The sequence below is a fragment of the Dendrobates tinctorius genome, unplaced genomic scaffold, assembly GCF_039654945.1.
Source record: "Dendrobates tinctorius isolate UK_male_01 unplaced genomic scaffold, ASM3965494v1 ptg000184l, whole genome shotgun sequence".
Taxonomy (NCBI): domain Eukaryota; kingdom Metazoa; phylum Chordata; class Amphibia; order Anura; family Dendrobatidae; genus Dendrobates; species Dendrobates tinctorius.
This window is the reverse complement of record NW_027361851.1, coordinates 17,718,462-17,737,711: the sequence shown is the minus strand read 5'-3', so window position 1 is coordinate 17,737,711 and position 19,250 is coordinate 17,718,462. Positions and strand designations below refer to the sequence as shown.

The following is a 19,250-nucleotide window of genomic DNA, read 5'->3' as shown; positions in this document are numbered from 1 at the left end:
TCGTGACATATTGTACTTCATGATAGTAGTAAAATTGCTTTGATATGACTTGCATTTATTTGTGAAAATATTGGAAATTTGGTGAAAATTTTGCAATTTTCAAACATTCAGTTTTTATGCCTTTAACCCTTTTTCAACATGTGCAGTAATAGTACACACGTCTAACTCCCCGTTTGGTGCGGGCTCCGGCGCTGAGCCCGCAACTTTCCATGCACATGACAGCTGATCTAGCTGACATGTGCCAGAAACAGCTGCGGGTGGAATCGCAATCCATCTGTGTCTGTTAAATACCACTGTCAATCTCTGACAGTGGCATTTAACTCGAGCTTAAAGGAAGCGCGTTACTGGCTCCGCCCATCGGTGACCCCGTCACATGATCACGGGTCACTGATGGGTCAGAATGACAATCAGAGGTCTGCAGCAGACCTCTGTGGTTGTCATTGCTATGAGCACGCTTTGCTGCTCATAGCAAGTGAGCATTTCTGCTACACACAGGCAATCTGATCATTCCGTGTTTAGCAGAGATGATCAAAGTACTGCAGCGTCTAGTTTCCCATGGAGACTATTGGAGCATGGAAAAAAAATGTTTTAACAAAGTTAAAAAAAATAAAAAAATATAAAAAAATTCAAATCACCCCCCTTTCACCCCATTCAAAATAAAACAATAAAAGAAATCAAACATACACATATTTGGTATCGCCGTGTTCAGAATTACCTGATCCATCAATAAAAAAAAGAATTAACCCAATCACTATACGACATAATGAGAAAAAAATTAAAAATGCCAGAATTACGTTTTTCTGGTCAACGCTACATTGCATTAAAATGCAATAGCGGGCAAACAAAATGGTATCATTAAAAACGTCAGCTCGGCACGCAAAAAAAAAACCCTCACCCAACCCAAGATCACGAAAAATGGAGACGCTAAAGGTCTCAGAAAATGTTGCCTTTTTTTAGCAAATTTTGGATTTTTTTTTCACCGCTTAAAAAAAAGAACCTAGACATGTTTTGTGTCTATGAATAAAAATCCAGAAAAGAGGCTAAAACAATAAAACTCACCACTAAAAGGTATACTCCAACTAACATGTACAACCAAAAGAAAAAGGACTTCAAATACCCGTATAAAATATTGATTTTATTAATTAATGCCAATAAAAAATGTTTTTCCAAAAAATAAAATATATTTATTACATAAAAAAGTAACAGAGTGAAGGACACATGACCATGAATCTGACACATTTACATAGTTGTGTGGACTTGGGAAAAAGAGATTATAAAGCTTTCATAGCAATATGTATACCTATTATAACACTATCATAGTGCTAGGCACTCTTGAGCAGTAACCATGGGTATTATCAACTCTAATATAATTATATCACCATAAATATGGCCCCATACAGATCCTAAAAATGCCAAGATAACAATTCCAGCACAAAATAAAATCTCACCCAAATTGGTCCTGGTAAATGGTTAGAATGTGCAGCCCCAATGCGCGTTTCGCGTGGGCTTCCTCAGGGGCCTAAAGACAAAACAACTGTGGAATTGCACTTTTTTTGCAATTTCAACGTACTTGGAATTTTTATTTCCCATTTTCCAGTACACGTTATGTTAAAACCAATGGTGTCATTCAAAAGTACAACTTGTCCCGCCAAAAACAAGCCCTTACATGGCCATATTGACCAAAAACATTTTAAAAAATATGGCCCTGGGAAGAAGGGGAGCAAAAAAGGGAAACACAAAAACGGAAAATCAGAGAGATATGTCACAAAAAATTTAATATATAAAACTCAATGTGGGGGTGTGTTATGAATGGGTCACCGAGGAGGAAAAAAACAAAAACAAGCTAAGCCCCAGAAAAACCAGAGAGGTTGGTAACTATGCAGATTGCAGATCCCTGATCCTAACCACACAACTAGCAGCAGCCGTGGAGCGTACCTACGATGAACCTAGATGCCTCGTCACGGCCGGAGGACTAAATAAGCCTAAAGCCAGAAAAGGGGAAAACTAACTGCTCCAGAGCAGACCCCAAAAGGAATAGACAGCCCCCACACATGTATTGACGGTGAAACAAAATGAAAACACAAACACAGGCAGGAAAATAGGCTGAGCAAACAATGGGGCCCAAATTAACTAGAAAAGAGAGGAAAGGAAAGACACTGTCTGCAATCTGCCCAAAACCCTACAAAATAATGTCCAACACTTCTGATAACAAAATTAACCCTGAAGTCACTAGACTTCTCCCACTATATCAGCACTCTGAAATATTCTGAGACAGAGCAAAAAGAGGCCAATCTAATAAGGGACAAAAAGCAAATTGGCAAATACAGATAAATAAGAGTGGAAATTCAGCACAGCCCCAGCCGGGGCTGGCTGACCACACAAAAAACTGAATAGAACAACAAAATCAAGTGTGAACATTAGCAGAAAAACTTAGCTTGAGCTGACTGGAACAGAGCTGAGAACCAAGACCTGACAAGCAGTAGGAATCACCAGCACCAGAGTAGGGCGTCGGCTGTCTTAAATCCAATCTGAGATTCCTGAGGTCCAATCGTCATCCTCATTATCAGGTGGCAGATCTCTGATTAAATCAGCCTCACTACCTCCTGTTACCACCAGAGGGGGCCTGGAAGGAGAACTTACAACTGGTAGACCAGAAAATGAACTCACAACAGTACCCCCCCTTGAGGAGGGGTCACCGAACCCTCATCCACGCCACCAGGCCGATCAGGATGGGCCCGGTGAAAAGCACGAACCAATCTATTGGCATGAATATGAGAGGCAGAGACCTAAGAATTATCCTCCTGGCCATAACCCTTCCATTTGACCAAATACTGGAGTCTCCGTCTAACCAAATGAGAATCCAATATTTTCTCTACCTCATATTCCACATTGCCTTCAACCAACACAGGGTCAGGAGGTGCTGCCATAGGAACCACTGGTTCAACAAACCTCTTCAACAGAGATTTGTGAAATACGTTATGGATCTTGAACGTAACTGGAAGAGCCAATCGAAAAGAAACAGGATTAAGAATCTCCAAAATCTTATAAGGTCCAATAAATCTTGGCTTAAATTTTGGAGATGCAACCTTCATAGGAATATTCTTAGACGACAACCAAACCATATCACCCACTTTAAACCGGGGACCAATGGTCCTTTGCCGGTTGGAAAATCGCTGGGCCTTTTCCTGAGAGAGTGACAACTTATCCACCACCTGGTCCCATATCTGCTGCATTCTCTCAACCACAGTGTCCACACCTGGGCAGGACGAAGATTCCACTTGCCCTGAAGAGAATCGAGGATGAAACCCAAAATTACAGAAAAAGGGTGACATCAAAGTGGCAGAACTAGCTCTATTGTTCAGCGCGAAATCGGCCAAGGGCAAAAATGAGACCCAATCATCCTGATCAGCAGATTTAAAACATCTTAAATAAAACTCCAAGGTCTGGTTTGTTCTCTCAGTCTGTCCATTGGTCTGGGGATGAGACACGGAGGAGAAGGATAACTGAATTCCCAGACTGGAACAAAAGGCTTTCCAGAATCTGGAAACAAACTGAACTCCTCTGTCGGACACAATGTTCTCAGGAATCCCATGTAACCGAACAACCTGTCGTAAAAACAAGGGCACCAACTCTGCGGAAGATGGCAACTTTGGGAGTGGTACCAGATGGACCATCTTCGAAAATCTATCACAAATCACCCAGATAACAGTAATTCTCTGAGAGACAGGAAGATCAGAAATAAAATCCATTGAGATATGGGTCCATGGCCTCTTGGGCACCGGCAAAGGCATCAGCAACCCACTAGAACGAGAACAGGGTTTAGACCGAGAACAAGTCCCACAGGACTGTACAAAATTCCTGACATCACAAGATAAGGCAGGCCACCAAAAGGACCGACTCACCAAATCTCTGGTACCAAAAATACCTGGATGACCAGCCAATGCGGAGCAATGAATTTTAGACAACACTCTCTTTCTCCACTGGTCAGGAACATACAATTTTCCCATAGGGCAACGCTCAGGTTTATCCTCCTGAAATTCCTCCAGGGCGCATCTCAAATCGGGCGAAATGGCAGAAAGAACTACCCCCTCACCTAGGATGGTAGTAGGCTCGGTCACATTAAGAGAATCGGCAAAGAAACTCCTAGAAAGGGCGTCTGCCTTAACATTCTTAGTGCCCGGAAGAAAAGAGACCACAAAATTAAAACGCGTGAAAAACAAGGCCCATCTAGCCTGTCTAGGATTCAAGCATTTGGCCGACTCCAGATAAATCAAATTCTTGTGATCGGTGAAGACCACAACTTGATGTCTAGCTCCCTCCAACCAATGTCTCCACTCCTCAAATGCCCATTTCATGGCCAACAATTCGCGATTCCCCACGTCATAGTTGCGTTCAGATGGGGAGAACTTTTGAGAAAAGAAGGCACAGGGATTCATCTTAGAAGTCACAGGGTCTTTTGGGGACAAAACAGCTCCTGCACCAATCTCAGAAGCATCTACCTCCACCTGAAATGGAAGTGAGACATCAGGTTGCCGTAAAACCGGAGCTCAAGTAAATCTCCGCTTAAGCTCCTGAAATGCTGAGACAGCCTCAGGAGACCAATTCAGCACATCAGCGCCCTTCTTGGTCAGATCAGTCAGTGGTTAGACAATACCAGAAAAATTACCTATAAATTTACGATAGAAATTAGCAAAACCCAAAAACTTATGGAGGGCCTTCAAAGAAGTAGGCTGAACCCAATCATAAATGGCCTGTACCTTGTCCGGGTCCATTTCAATAGTCGATGGAGACAAGATAAATCCCAAAAATGAAATCCTCTATACACCAAAGAGGCATTTCGATCCCTTAACAAACAGGGAATTCTCCCTCAAAATACGGAACACAGTCCGGACGTGTTCCACATGAGAATCCCAATCACTAGAAAAGATCAAAATATCATCCAGATAGATGATCAAAAACTTATCCACAAAGTCACGGAAAATATCATTCATAAAGGACTGGAAGACAGAAGGGGCATTAGTGAGCCTAAAAGGCATCACCAGGTACTCAAAATGTCCTTCCGGAGTATTAAACGCCATCTTCCATTCATCCCCATGCTTGATGCGAATAAGATTATACGCCCCCCTGAGGTCAAGCTTAGTAAACCAGCAGGCACTCTTAACTCTAGAAAATAAATCAGACATCAGAGGTAACGGGTACTGATATTTAACCATCATCTTGTTAAGGGAACGATAATCAATACACGGTCTTAATGAACCATCTTTCTTGGCCACAAAAAAAAACCAGCACCTAAAGGTGACGAGGATGGTCTAATATGACCCTTCTCCAACGACTCCTTAATATAGGATCGCATAGCATCATGTTCGGGTACTGATAAGTTGAAAAGCCGACCCTTGGGAAATTTACACCCAGGCATCAACTCAATTGCACAGTCATAACTCCTATGAGGAGGCAAAGATGCAGACTTACTCTCACTAAATACATCAGAAAAATCGGCCAGATAATCAGGAATATCATGAGACTGAGGAGAGGTGGAGAAAACAGGAGCGTCCCTAAGAACACACTGACAACCCCAACTCACCACAGTCCAGATTTCCTATCCAAAACTGGATTATAAGTTTGCAACCAGGGAAAACCCAGAACAATAGTATCATGCAAATTATGCAGCACCAAAAATTTACAATTTTCTTGGTGGTCTGGGGCAACTCGCATAATCACCTGGGTCCAAAACTGAGGTTTATTCTCTGCCAAATGAGTAGCATCAATACCCCTTAAAGGACTAGGCGTCCGCAGAGGCATCATGGAAAAACCACAACGTTTAGCAAAGTCCAAATCCATCAGATTCAACGCTGCTCCTGAATCCACAAAAGCCTTAGTGGAAAACGTGGATAAGGAGCAGATCAGAGTAATTGCCAAACAGAACTTAGGTTGTACGCCACCCACAGCAAATGTGTGTGCAAAACGTATCTCTCGTTTAGGGCAGACAGAAATAGTATGAGAGGCGTCTCCACAGAGAAAACACAGCTTATTACGCCTTCTAAACTCCTGACGTTGCGCCCTAGACAAAACCCCATCACAATGCATAGGTTCAGACGTTTGTTCAAAAGGTGGCAGCGCCTCCCGTGTAGTTTTACGTTCACGTAAACGCCGATCAACTTGAATGGCCAATGACATAGAATCATCGAGACCAGGGGGAACAGGAAATCCCACCATAACATCTTTTAGGCTATGGGCCCACGTAGCGTTTTAAAATGCACAATGAAAACCGGACTTCTTCCCAGAAATCACGCGTTTTTTTCCGCGCGATTTCACCGCGATTCTGTTCGCGATTTTGCCGCAATTTTCTCAAGCACTTTCCAAGCGATTTGAAGCATCGCTTGGAAAGTGATTGACAGGTTGGTCACACTCGTCAAACATAGTGTTTGACAAGTGTGACCAGCTTTTTACTATTGAGGCCGCCTATGCGGTCTCAATAGTAAAAGATAAAATGTTAAAAATGATAAAAAAATAAAAAATCGGGGTATATTTACCTTCCGACGTCCCGCGCTGCCATCCCGGGCCTCAGCGTTCCCAGTAATGCCTTGCGAGACCTGTGATGATGTTGGTCTCACGTTACTATAGCGATCACTCGAGACTACGTCATCACAGGACCTTGCCGCAAGGCATTACTGGGAACGCTGAGGCCCAGGAATGCAGCGCGGGACGTCGGAAGGCAAATATACCCCGATTTTTTATTTTTTATTCTTTTTTTTACAGGGGTATGGTACCCAGGGCCTGGAGGACAGTCTAATCTCCTCCACTCCATGGGTACCAACCGCACATGAGACGCTTAACTTCCCGCATGGTGGGCATAGCCACATGCGGGAAGTAAGCGATTCTCATGCATTCCTATGGGTGCGGAATCACGGCAATTCTTTGCGATTCCGCACAAAAGAATGATCATGCTGCGATTTTTTCCGCGATGCGATTCCGCCGCGGAAAAAAGCGCAGCATTAGCACAGCATGTGCGGAATGCCATAGGAATGCATGGGGTGCGTCATGTACAAGATTTTTAAACGTTTTTGCATCGTTTTCGCGCCGAAAATCGAGGCAAAAACGCTTAAAAATCGCATCGTGGGCAAACAGCCTTACAGTCTCTGATAAACCCTTCCAAAAGAGAGCTGCCAAAGCACTATCATTCCATGTAGTAAGGACCGCCCACTTTCGGAATTTTTGACAGTATAACTCTGCAGAATCCTGACCCTGGTTTAATGCCAACAGGGTTCTCTCAGCTTGATCAACAGCACTAGGTTCATCATACAACAACCTCAAGGCTTGAAAAAATGCATCCACATTAGTCAGAATAGGATTTTCAGGTGTCAGAGAAAAAGCCCAATCCTGGGGATCGCCGCCCAGCAAGGAGATGACAATTTTAACCTGCTGCGCAGAGCTCCCCGATGAGTTAGGCTTCAAGACAAGAAATAATTTACAATTATTCTTAAAAATCAGAAATTTAGACCGATCCCCAGAAAACACATCAGGAGTAGGGATCTTATGTTCGGCAGCATGCGACTGAATGAGGTAGGTGGAAATTCCCTGCACTTCAGCAGCAAGTTGCTCCACACGATCAGACAATTGCTTAATCTCCATTAGGAAAAAAATCCTCCTATGGCCCCAGAGAAAAAGAGGAAAAAATACATAAAAAAAAAAAATTCTGACACTTTTTTTTTTAACAACTTTTTCCTGCTTTTGAGTACCCTAGAATCTGCAGTATGGCTGGTGATTCTGTTATGACTGGGTCACCGAGGAGGAAAAAACCTAAAACAAGCTAAGTCCCAGAAAAACCAGAGAGGTTGGTAACTATGCAGATTGCAGATCCCTGATCCTAACCATATAACTAGCAGCAGCCGTGGAGCGTACCTACGATGAACCTAGACGCCTCGTCGCGGCTGGAGGACTAAATAAGCCTAAAGCAAGAAAAGGGGAAAACTAACTGCTCCAGAGCAGACCCCAAAGGAATAGACAGCCCCCACACATGTATTGATGGTGAAACAAGATGAAAACACAAACACAGGCTGGAAAATAGGCTGAGCAAACGATGGGACCCAAACTAACTAGAAAGGAGAGGAAAGGAAAGACACTGTCTGCAATCTGCCCAAAACCCTACAAAATAATGTCCAACACTTCTCATAACTAAATTAACCCTGAATTCACTAGACTTCTCCCACTATATCAGCACTCTGAAATATTCTGAGACAGAGCAAAAAGAGGCCAATCTAATAAGGGACAAAAAGCAAATTGGCAAATACAGATAAATAAGAGTGGAAATTCAGCACAGCCCCAGCCGGGGCTGGCTGACCACACAAAAAACTGAATAGAACAACAAAATCAAGTGTGAACATTAGCAGAAAAACTCAGTTTGAGCTGACTGGAACAGAGCTGAGAACCAAGACCTGACAGCAGAAGGAATCACCAGCACCAGAGTAGGGTGTCGGCTGTCTTAAATCCAATCTGAGATTCCTGAGGTCCAATCGTCATCCTCATTATCAGGTGGCAGATCTCTACTGTTTAAATCAGCCTCACTACCTCCTGTTACCACCAGAGGGAGCCTGGAAGGAGAACTCACAACTGGTAGACCAGAAAATGAACTCACAACAGGGGTGTGTGTGTATGAATGTATGTCCGGGATTGGCATCCGCACCGTCGCAGCTACAGCCACAAAATTTGGCACAGTCACACATCTGGACCCCGAGAGCGTTATAGGCTATGTTGTGAGGTGAAATTTTAACCCCACGCATTCCAATTCACCAAACAATTTTGCCCCTATCTATACAATGGGGAAAAAGTGTATGTATGTATTGGCATCTGTACCGTCGTAGCTACAGCCACAAAATTTGGCACACTCACATGTCTGGACCCCGAGAGCGTCATAGGCTATGCTGTGAGGCAAAATTTTAACCCCGCGCGTTCCAATTCACCAAACAATTTTGCCCCTATCTACATAATGGGGAAAAAGTGTATGCATTGGCATCTGCACCGTCGTAGCTACAGCCACAACATTTTGCACAGTTACACGTCTGGACCCCAAGAGCGTCATAGGCTATGTTGTGAGGTGAAATTTTAACCACGCGCATTCCAATTCACCAAACAATTTTGCCCCTATCTACATAATGGGGAAAAAGTGAAAGGAAAAGTGTTGGAGGCAAATTGACAGCTGCCAGATGTGAACAAGGGGGACTTAAAGAATGAGAGCGAAGGCGCCAAAGAGTAAATACTGTACAGTTGCTAAGGTGGGGCCCTGACATGGGATACTCACCACACACAGGGATATGAACACACACAAAATGCGCCACACACTACCACGTGCTTCAGCACATATACCACCCTCAGCACACATTTCACCACACACACCAACCTCGCCACATAAAAGTCGAAACACAAAAGTCACCACTCAAAACTAGCCACGCTGTCCCAGAGCTGCTTAAAAGATGAAAAATGAGCTGTGATTGGTTGCTATCAGCAACAGTTTTGTTTATAGACAGTTGTGGTAACTGAGGCCTATTATCCTTATCATTTCTATGGTGTTATCGTCCTTCTGTAAAGCTGGAAATAACACAATTTATTACCGTGCCAACACAGACCACCCTCTGACACAGACTGCAGGGGGAGCCCAGTATCACACAGGATAGGATTAGATACACAGCTCAGCAGTCAGTATCACACAGGATAGGATTAGATACACAGCTCAGCAGTCAGTATCACACAGGAGAGGCTTAGACACATGGCTCAGCAGGCAGTATCACTCAGTATCACACAGGATAGGATTAGATACACAGCTCAGCAGTCAGTATCACACAGGAGAGGATTAGATACACATCTCAGCAACCAGTATCGCACAGGATAGGATTATATACACAGCTCAGCAGTCTGTATCACAGAGGAGAGGATTGGACACATGGCTCAGCAGGCAGTATCACTCAGTATCACACAGGATAGGATTAGATACACAGCTCAGCAGTCAGTATCACACAGGAGAGGATTAGACACATGGCTCAGCAGGCAGTATCACACAGGATAGGATTAGATACACAGCTCAGCAGTCAGTATCACACAGGATAGGAATAGATACGCAGCTCAGCACACAGTATCACACAGAATAGTATTAGATGCACGGCTCAGCAGACAGTATCACACAGAACAGGATTAGATACACGGCTCAGCAGTCAGTATCACACAGGATAGGATTAGATACACAGCTCAGCAGTCAGTATCACACAGGAGATGAATAGATACACGGCTCAGCAGGCAGTATCACACAGGATAGGATTAGATACGCAGCTCAGCACACAGTATCACACAGAATAGTATTAGATACACGGCTCAGCAGTCAGTATCACACAGAATTGGATTAGATACATGGCTCAGCAGTCAGTATCACACAGGATAGGATTAGATGCACGGTTTTTATGTGCAATATAATCATTATAGTTTGCTATAACTAACCACAGTTGGCTACTATGCCCAGGCAACGCCGGGCTCTTCATCTAGTAGTTAAAAATAATATTCCCACATGTCTACTTTACATCAGCACAATTTTTGAAACATATTTTCTTTGTTAGGAAGTTATAAGGGTCAAAAAGTTGACCAGCGATTTCTCATTTTTACAACAAAATTTACGAAACCATTTTTTTTGAGACCGTCTCACATTTGAAGTGACTTTGAGGGGCCTATATGAAAAAAAAGTATCCAAAAGTGACACCATTATACAAACTGCACCCCTCAAGGTGCTCAAAACCACATTCAAGAAGTTTATTAACCCTTCAGGTACTTCACAGGAATTAATGGAATGTTGAAGAAAAAAATAAACATTTTAACTTTTATTTACACATATCTTTCTTTAGGCCTATTTTTTTTTTCTTTTTTTTACTTTTTCAAGGGTAAGGCCATGTTCACACATTCAGTATTCGGTCTGTATTTTACATCAGTATTTGTAGCCAAAACCAGGAGTGGGTGATAAATACAGAAGTGGTGACGAGTTTCTATTAGACTTTTCCTCCGATTGTTCCAATCCTGGTTTTGGCATATAAATATTGATTTGAAACACTAAACGTGTGAACGTGGCCTTACAGAAGAAAATAGACCAGAGAATATGTTTTGCAATTTCTCCTGAGTACGCTGATACCCAGTATGTGGATATGTGGAGGAAAGCAACTGTTTGGGTGCTTGGCTTGGAAGGGAAGGAGCGCCATATGACTTTTTGATTGCAAAATTTACTGGAATAATTAGTGGATGCCATGTCGCATTCGGAAACCCCCCACAAGTGACACCATTTTGGAAACTAGACTCCTCAGGGAACTTATCTAGATGTGTGGTGAGCACCTTAAAACCCCAGGTGCTTCACAGGAGTTTATAACGTTGAGCCGTCAAAATGAAAAAAAAATTCCCACAAAAAAAAGTTTGCATTTTCACACAGAAGGTTTCTCATTGGGGTGACCCACGAACATCCAGTCCAGACTGTGTTAGCCCCAAATTTTACATTTTCATACTGGAAAATAGGTAAAAAAGGCACCAGAATTTCTGCTGAATATAGAAATACCCCATGTGGCTGTACAGTATGCTTAGCCACACGGCGAGACTCAGGAGGGACAGAGCGCTATTTATTTGCCTCCTGGAGCGCAGATTTTCCTACAATAGTTTGCGGACTCCATATACAGGGCCACTAAGTGCTAGAAAAGCAGAATCCCCCTTAAATGACTTCATTTGGGGGAATTACACCCCTTTAGGAATTCATCTACAGGTGTAAAGACAATTTTGATTGCATGGGTATTTTCCAGAAACAAGCAGCAGTGGATGTTGCAGAGTGAAAACTGCAAGCTGCCATTGTAGTGACCAGTATGCTGTAGTGGCCAGTACGTTGTAGTCACCAATACGTCCAGCTCATGCTTCTGGAGACATGACTATAGAAATGCCAAACATGTAGACGCTATATGTTGTTTAAAACAAAAAGCAGCAGCATCCAGCCCAGGTGAAAAAGAGAAAAAAAATCTTTATTCCGCCATGATACAACGTTTCAACTAGTGTTGGCCTTTATCAAGTATATAATTGACAAAGATCAACACTAGTCGAAACGTTGTATCATGGCGGAATAAAGATTTTTTTTCTTTTTCACCTGGGCTGGATGCTGCTCCTTTTTGTTTTTGGATTGCTGTATCTCCAATTGGGTTCATTGGAGTTGGAATGTGAATCTATACAGTATATTGAAGAGCTGTCGGCTGCTTCCCATATGCTATGAACAAAAAACAAAACACGTAGATAGAACACCACCCAGAGTATAGGTCACAAAATATATTATTTATTGATGTAAAATACAAAAATATGTCAGAACTGCAAAGTGCCACAATATCAGAGACACGTTAAATCCATGTAATAGCCATAAAAATTGCCATTTTACATAGCGAGACAATTTTCAAATATTCTTCTTTTTGCAAAATGCAAATAAGAGAAGGGCCACAAAAATGCAATATCTAGTTGTATGCACTACACGTGAAAGGACTAGGATACAACAATATAAAATATACATTAAAGTGTATCAGTGCCAAAATATCAGAGACACGTTAAATCCATGTAATAATACAATGAGGTGGGGGAGATACAGAGTACAGGTGTGTATTTACAATGATGGTCCAGCCATCTTGAGGGAGTGAGGGATGGATGGAGATTGTAGATTGTAAGCTCTCACGAGCAGGATCGTCTTATTTTGCTGTAATCATTGTATTATTGCTAAAGTTGTTACTTTTGACTGTTATGTTTGATTGAAACTGTTAAAATTGTAAAGCGCTGTGGAATATGTTGGCGCTATATAAATAAAGATAATTATTATTATTATTATTTATTCTTCGGGTCGGGGTGATTACAGTGATACCAGATCGATATCGGGTTTTTATGTTTGGCAGCTGTCACACACTAAAAGACGCTTTTTATTGCGCATCACCACATTTTGAGAGCTATAATTTTTCCATATTTTGGCCCACAGAGTCATGTGAGGGCTTCTTTTTTGCAGGACGAGTTAACATTTTTATTGGTACCATTTTCAGGCACATGACTTTTTTTTATCACTTTCTATTCCGATTTTTGGGAGGTAGAAATAACAAAAACCAGCAATTCAGGATTTAAAAAAAAAAAAAAAAATACCGTTCCACATGTGGTACAATTGATGACATTTTTATTTATCTGGTCAGTACGATTACAGTGATACCCCACTTAAAAAAAATTTCTATGTTTTTGAACTTTTATACAATGAAAACCATTTTTATAGAAAAAATAATTATTTTTGCATCGCTTTATTCTGAGCGTTCTAACTTTTGTATTTTTCCGATGATGGAGTGGTTTGGCGGCTTTTTTTTTGCGGGACAAGGTGATGTTTTCAGCGGTACTATTTGTATTTACATTTGTGTTTTCTATTGCGTTTTGTTGCACTTTGTGTTTGGCGGTATGATAATACAACATATTTTTACACCTCGTTTTTATTTTTTTTACGGTGTTCACTGAAGGGGTCATCTAAAGGGACTGATTTATAGGTCGTCACGGACGCAATGATAACAAATATTTGTACTTTTTTATGTGAATATATTTATTGTACTTTTTTTCTTTATTTTTCTTTATTTGGGGATTATTTTTAGATTTTTACACTGTTTAATAACTTTTTTTTTTACAATGTCACTATACACTGACAGATCACTGGCCTGACACTCTGCAGTGATTCGGCACTGTAGGGTATCAGAGCAGCGTCATACAGGCAAGGAGGCGTGTCAGCTCCTGCTCTTAGCAGGCGCTCACAAGCCACCTTCCTTGCAGGACACTGCGGCCATCTTGGGGCCAGGGGTCACCATGGAGATCATCAACACATCAACTCATGAAGAACTTGCAGTCATCATTGGCCCCTATCCCCTCCCTCTCATGTCCTGAATCCGCACTGAAGCATTACAATGAAACACTTCAAAGTGTCCAGGATGAAGCTGCACCTGTTATAAATAGAACAACTAGGCACAGACAGCGACAGCCCTGGCACACGCTGCAAACACGCTTCCTACAGCGGTGCTCCAGGTGCGCCAAACGTCTGTGGAGAAAATCCAATCTACCCGAAGATTTCATCCATTATAAGTTAATTCTTAAACATACAACACTGCCCTTCACCTCTCCAAACAAACCTATTTCAACACCCTCATCACCTCACTGTCCAATAACCCGAAACGTCGCTTTGACACTTTTCATTCCGTACTCAAACCAAGAGTAGGGAACCACAGATCTCCAATGAAAAAATTGACCATATCCGACAGGAAATTATCTCCCAATCACCTCATACCATACACTGTCCTCCCCCGCTGCATCTAGCTCACTCTCTGACTTTGAACCAGTCCCAGAAGAAGAAGTAAGCAGGCTCCTTGCATCTTCTCGCCCTACCACTTGCACCAGTGACCCCATTCCATCACATGTCCTGTCCTCCAGTCCCTTTCCCCTGCTGTCACCACTCACCTAACAAAAATATTTAACCTCTCTTCCAGTATCTTTCCTTCCTCATTTAAGCATGCCATCATACAGCCATTACTAAAAAAGCCATCCCATCACCAAAACTGTGCCGCCAACTATAGACCTGTCTTTAATCTTCCCTTCATGTCTAAACCCCTGGAACGCCTGGTTCACACCCGACTTATCCGCTATCTCTCAGATAACTCTCTTCTCAACCCTTTACTATCCGGTTTCCGCACTCTACACTCTACTGAAACTGCCCTCACTAAAGTCTCGAATGATCTTCTAACAGCTAAATATAATGGTCACTACTCCATGCTAATTCTCTTGGATCTCTCCGCAGCATTCGACACTGTAGATAGATCATCAGCTCCTCCTCACTATGCTCCGCTCCATCGGCCTGACCACTCCTTTACAGTATCTTTTGCTAGCTCCTCCTACTCATCTTCCCCTTACTTTTGGGGTTCTTCAAGGATCAGTTCTAGGCCGCCTCCTCTTCTCTTTGTATACTGCTCCTATTGGTCAAACAATCAGTAGATTTGGTTTCCAGTACCATCTCTATGCTGATGACACCCAATTATACACTTCTCCTGCTATCACACCTGCATTTTGGAAAATACCAGTGATTGTCTTACCGCTGTCTCTAACATCATGTCTTCCCTCTATCTGAAACTGAACCTGTCTAAAACTGAACTTGTGTTTCCTCCCTCTACTAACCTACCTATACCCGACATTGCCATTTCTGTGTGTGATTCCACCATTACTCCCCAGCAACATGCCCACTGTCTTATACTTGATTCCGAGCTTTCCTTTGCCCCCCACATCCGATCACTGGCTCGCTCTTGTAATCTGCACCTCAAAAACATTTCTAGAATTCGACCCTTTCTTACTTTTGACTCTGCAAAAACTATTACTGTTTCTCTTATTCATTCTCATCTGGAGTATTGTAACTCTCTACTAATCGGTTTCCCTCTTACCAAACTCTCCCCTCTCCAATCTGTCCTGAATGCTGCAGCTAGGATCATATTCCTCACCAATCGTTACACCGATGCCTCTACCTTGTGCCAGTCCTTACACTGGCTATCCATCCACTCCAGAATTCAGTATAAACTTATTACCCTCACCCACAAAGCTCTCCATGGCTTAGCACCACCCTACATCTCCTCCCTTGTCTCAGCCTACCACCCTATCCGTGCCCTCCGTTCTGCTAATGACCTGAGGTTAACATCCTCAATAATCAGAACCTCCCAGTCCCGTCTCCAAGACTTTTCACGTGATGCGCCAATTCTTTGGAATGCACTACCCAGGTTAATACAATTAATCCGCAATCCCCACAGCTTTAAGCGTGTCCTAAAAATGCATTTGTTCAGACTAACCTATCGAATCAACGCATTAACCTAAATATCCCTGTATGGCTCATTCAAAATCTTTTACCATAACCAGGTTCCTTGCATCATGTTCTCACATGCTTTATGCATGTAATAGCCCTCTGTGTCTGTACTGTTACATATCTAGACTGTTAACTGGTTCATGCAGCCACAGGAACACCCGATTTTTACACTATGGCTGGTCCGAACAATAAAAGCATTTGTTACCACCCACCTTTCGTGTCTACCTTTTCCCTCACAGACTGTAAGCTTGCGAGCAGGGCCCTCATTCCTCTTGGTATCTGTTTTGATCTACGTGTTTATTGTTATGCTGTAATGTCTATTGTCTGTAAAAGTCCCCTCTATAATGTAAAGTGCTGCAGAATATGTTGGCGCTATAGAAAAATATTATTATTATCATCATTATCACAACGCGATTGCATCGCGTTGTGTCGATAGAAGCACAGAGGGAGCTCATTCCCTCTGCGATGCTCCTTGATGTTGCTGTCACTATCGACAGGCATCAGAGGAGTTAGGCTATGTGCACACGCTGCGGATTGTTCTGCGGATTTTTTATCTGCGGAACCGCAGGTAAAATGACCTGCGGTTTTACCTGCGGATTGGCCTGCGGTTTTCCCCTGCGGTTTATCACCTCTACAATGGAGATGGTAAACCGCAGCAAAATCCACAGAAAAGAAGTGACGTCATTTCTTTCTGCGGATTCAAAACCGCAGCTTTTCCGCAGTTAAAAATCTGCATGTGCACAGCAGAATGTAAATCACATAGACTTACATGCTACTGTACACTGTCTGCAGAACTGCTGCTGATCCGCAGCGGCCAAAACCGCAGCCTGGGCACATAGCTTTAAACGTCAGTGATCGGTGCTAGCACCAATCATGAGTTTTGCTACAGGGTGTAAGCTCTCTAGAGCGGACATCTGCACCCAATCGTGGTAGTGCCCAGCATGAGCCCCCGCAATCGCAGCATCATACCTATGCAGCGGTATGCGGGAATGTAGCTCCCGTGGCATCCTACAAGTACAGTGCATGTCAGGAAGGGGTAAACAAACCAAATTTAAATGTGAAAAAAGTTGCATCGTGCACTAGTTTCTTTCTTGTGTTGGATGAGAGTCACTCATTCAAGTGTATAGTAACATAGTTATCAGGCTGACTTCACACGTGGCGTTTTTTTCGCGTTTCCGCTGCGGTTTTAACCGTGCGATTTTGCCGCGAAAACGCGAAAAACAAGCATCATATGCATTCCTATGGGATTCTGCAATGCTGTGCTAATGCTGCGGTTCTTACCGTGGCGGAATCGCTTCGCGGTAAAAAACGCAGCATGCTCATTAATTTCGCAGAATCACGGCGATCCCGCACCCATAGGAATGCATTGTTCTGCTTACTTTCCGCATGTGGCTGTGCACACCATGCGAAAAGTAGCAGAACATTTGCGGATGGTACCCACGGTCCGGAGGAGAGGAGACTGTCCTCCGGGCTTTGGGTACCATATCCCTGTAAAAAATAGAATTTAAAATAAAAAAATACTGTTATTCTCACCTTCCGACGTCCCGCCCAGCCTTCCTGCCTCTCTCCACGCTCCCGTTCCCAGTCAGCCTTTGCGTGCGATGATGTCCGTTTTCGCGGGATTGCGACGTCATTGCGAATGACCGCGAGACGTCGCGATCCCGCGAGAACAGACGTCATCGCAGTAATTGTCGCAAAGGATTACTGGGACCGGGAGCGTGGAGAGAGGCGGGAAGGCTGTGCGGGACGTCGGAAGGTGAAAATAACAATATTTTTTTTTACATTCTATCTTTTACTACTTATGCTGCATAGGCGGCCTCAATAGTAAAAAGATGATCACACTTGTCAAACACTATGTTTGACGAGTGTGACCATCCTGTCAATCAGTTCTCCAAGCGATGCTACAGATCGCTTGGAAAACGCTAGCATTCTGCAAGCTAATTACACTTGCAAGCAAAAACGCTAGTTTTTCCGCGGGAAAATCGCAGAAATTTAAAATGCGATTTTCCCGCGGAATGGAATTCCGGAATTCTCGCTGTAATTTCCGCTACGTGTGAACCCAGCCTCAAGGTTGAAGGAAGACTTTAGGCCGATCTAGGACAACCCATTGCCTATCCTAACTTGCCCTAACATGTTGATCCAGCAGAAGGCAAAAAACCCCATGTGGCAAACAGTAGGTGCAAGAAAATTGCATTCCATGCAGAGACACCATCTAGCAGCTGATTTTTACGGATACATTGCAAGTCTATGACTGGAAACAGTAAATGGCCATGTTTAATCACTGCTGATGTATAAAGTGCCACCATATAGATGACAAGTGAGAAATAACCAGTCCAAGCTTTCTGAGTGAAAGTAGGCCAATTTGTTTCGATGCTGGTGTGTACCGGGCCTGAGAGGCCCAGGCAGGAAGGGGTGGCCGGTATCATGCTGACCTCCCACCACACACAGGCTCTACTACACGTTTCCCAGTCAATCCACTCAGGCTGTCCTGCCCTGTGCCACACCGTGCTCGCCCCCACAGTGGCTGCAGGACACGCTGCTAATAATCACAGCACACTCATCAGCGGCAGCGTCACCTTTATCTGCAGACTGTAGCCTCAGCGCAGCTTATATACAGGGGACGCAGGACCTGCGATGACGTCACGGTCATGTGATCAGTTACATGGAGGCTGGGAGGGACAGACACATGTAGATCTCTGTACCGTGGTAGCCAGTAGATAGAGGAATGGTCAGAATTCAGAGTCCTCAGTGGTTGATACCTTTTAATGGCTGACTGAAAAGATGGTAACACATTGCAAGAGACCTGAGTAGTCTGGAAAGCTTGCAATGTGTTACCATCTTTTCAGTTAGCCATTAAAAGGTATCAACCACTGAGGACTCTGAATCCTGACCATTCTTCCTGTCCCCATAAGCAGAGATTGCCCTGATAACACCAGCTCTGCTGTCACTGCAGCCTCCGAGGGTCACAGTGCAGAAGGACCTGTGGTGACATCATCGTCACGTGACCCCAGAACTGGGCAGAGAGGAGGAGGCAGGACGATGGTTTCTACTCAGGAGGTTTTTTCAGTTTCTCACAGGCTAATAACAAACACACTCTATGATGAAGTTGGTTTATTATTTGCCATTTTTTCGTTTTGTTTTGTTTTTTGCAGGTTTAATAACAAACATAAATAATAATATGAGGCTGACGTTGGATTCTTATTCGTCAGTTTCTTATTCCGCAATTTTTTCTTTTCTGTTTTTTTATAGGTTTAACAACAACAGATAAGCACCACAATAATAACAAACAATGCAGCGAGCTGCCCTGATGTGAATACACTTAAAATCAGCAACAAAAATTATAAAACTGGCACAA

General features: G+C 43.1%; 1 protein-coding gene across 1 annotated transcript in view; it reads right to left on the bottom strand.

Annotated features, from left to right (window-relative positions):
* Positions 1–18,612, bottom strand: part of ISOC2 (isochorismatase domain containing 2) — a 133,991-nt gene extending 115,379 nt beyond the window's left edge. The window contains exon 1 of the mRNA XM_073552134.1: positions 18,472–18,612. The gene's annotated coding sequence lies outside the window, so the exon portion shown is untranslated. The remainder of the gene's footprint in view (positions 1–18,471) is intronic.
* Between the last annotated feature and the right edge of the window lie 638 nt (positions 18,613–19,250).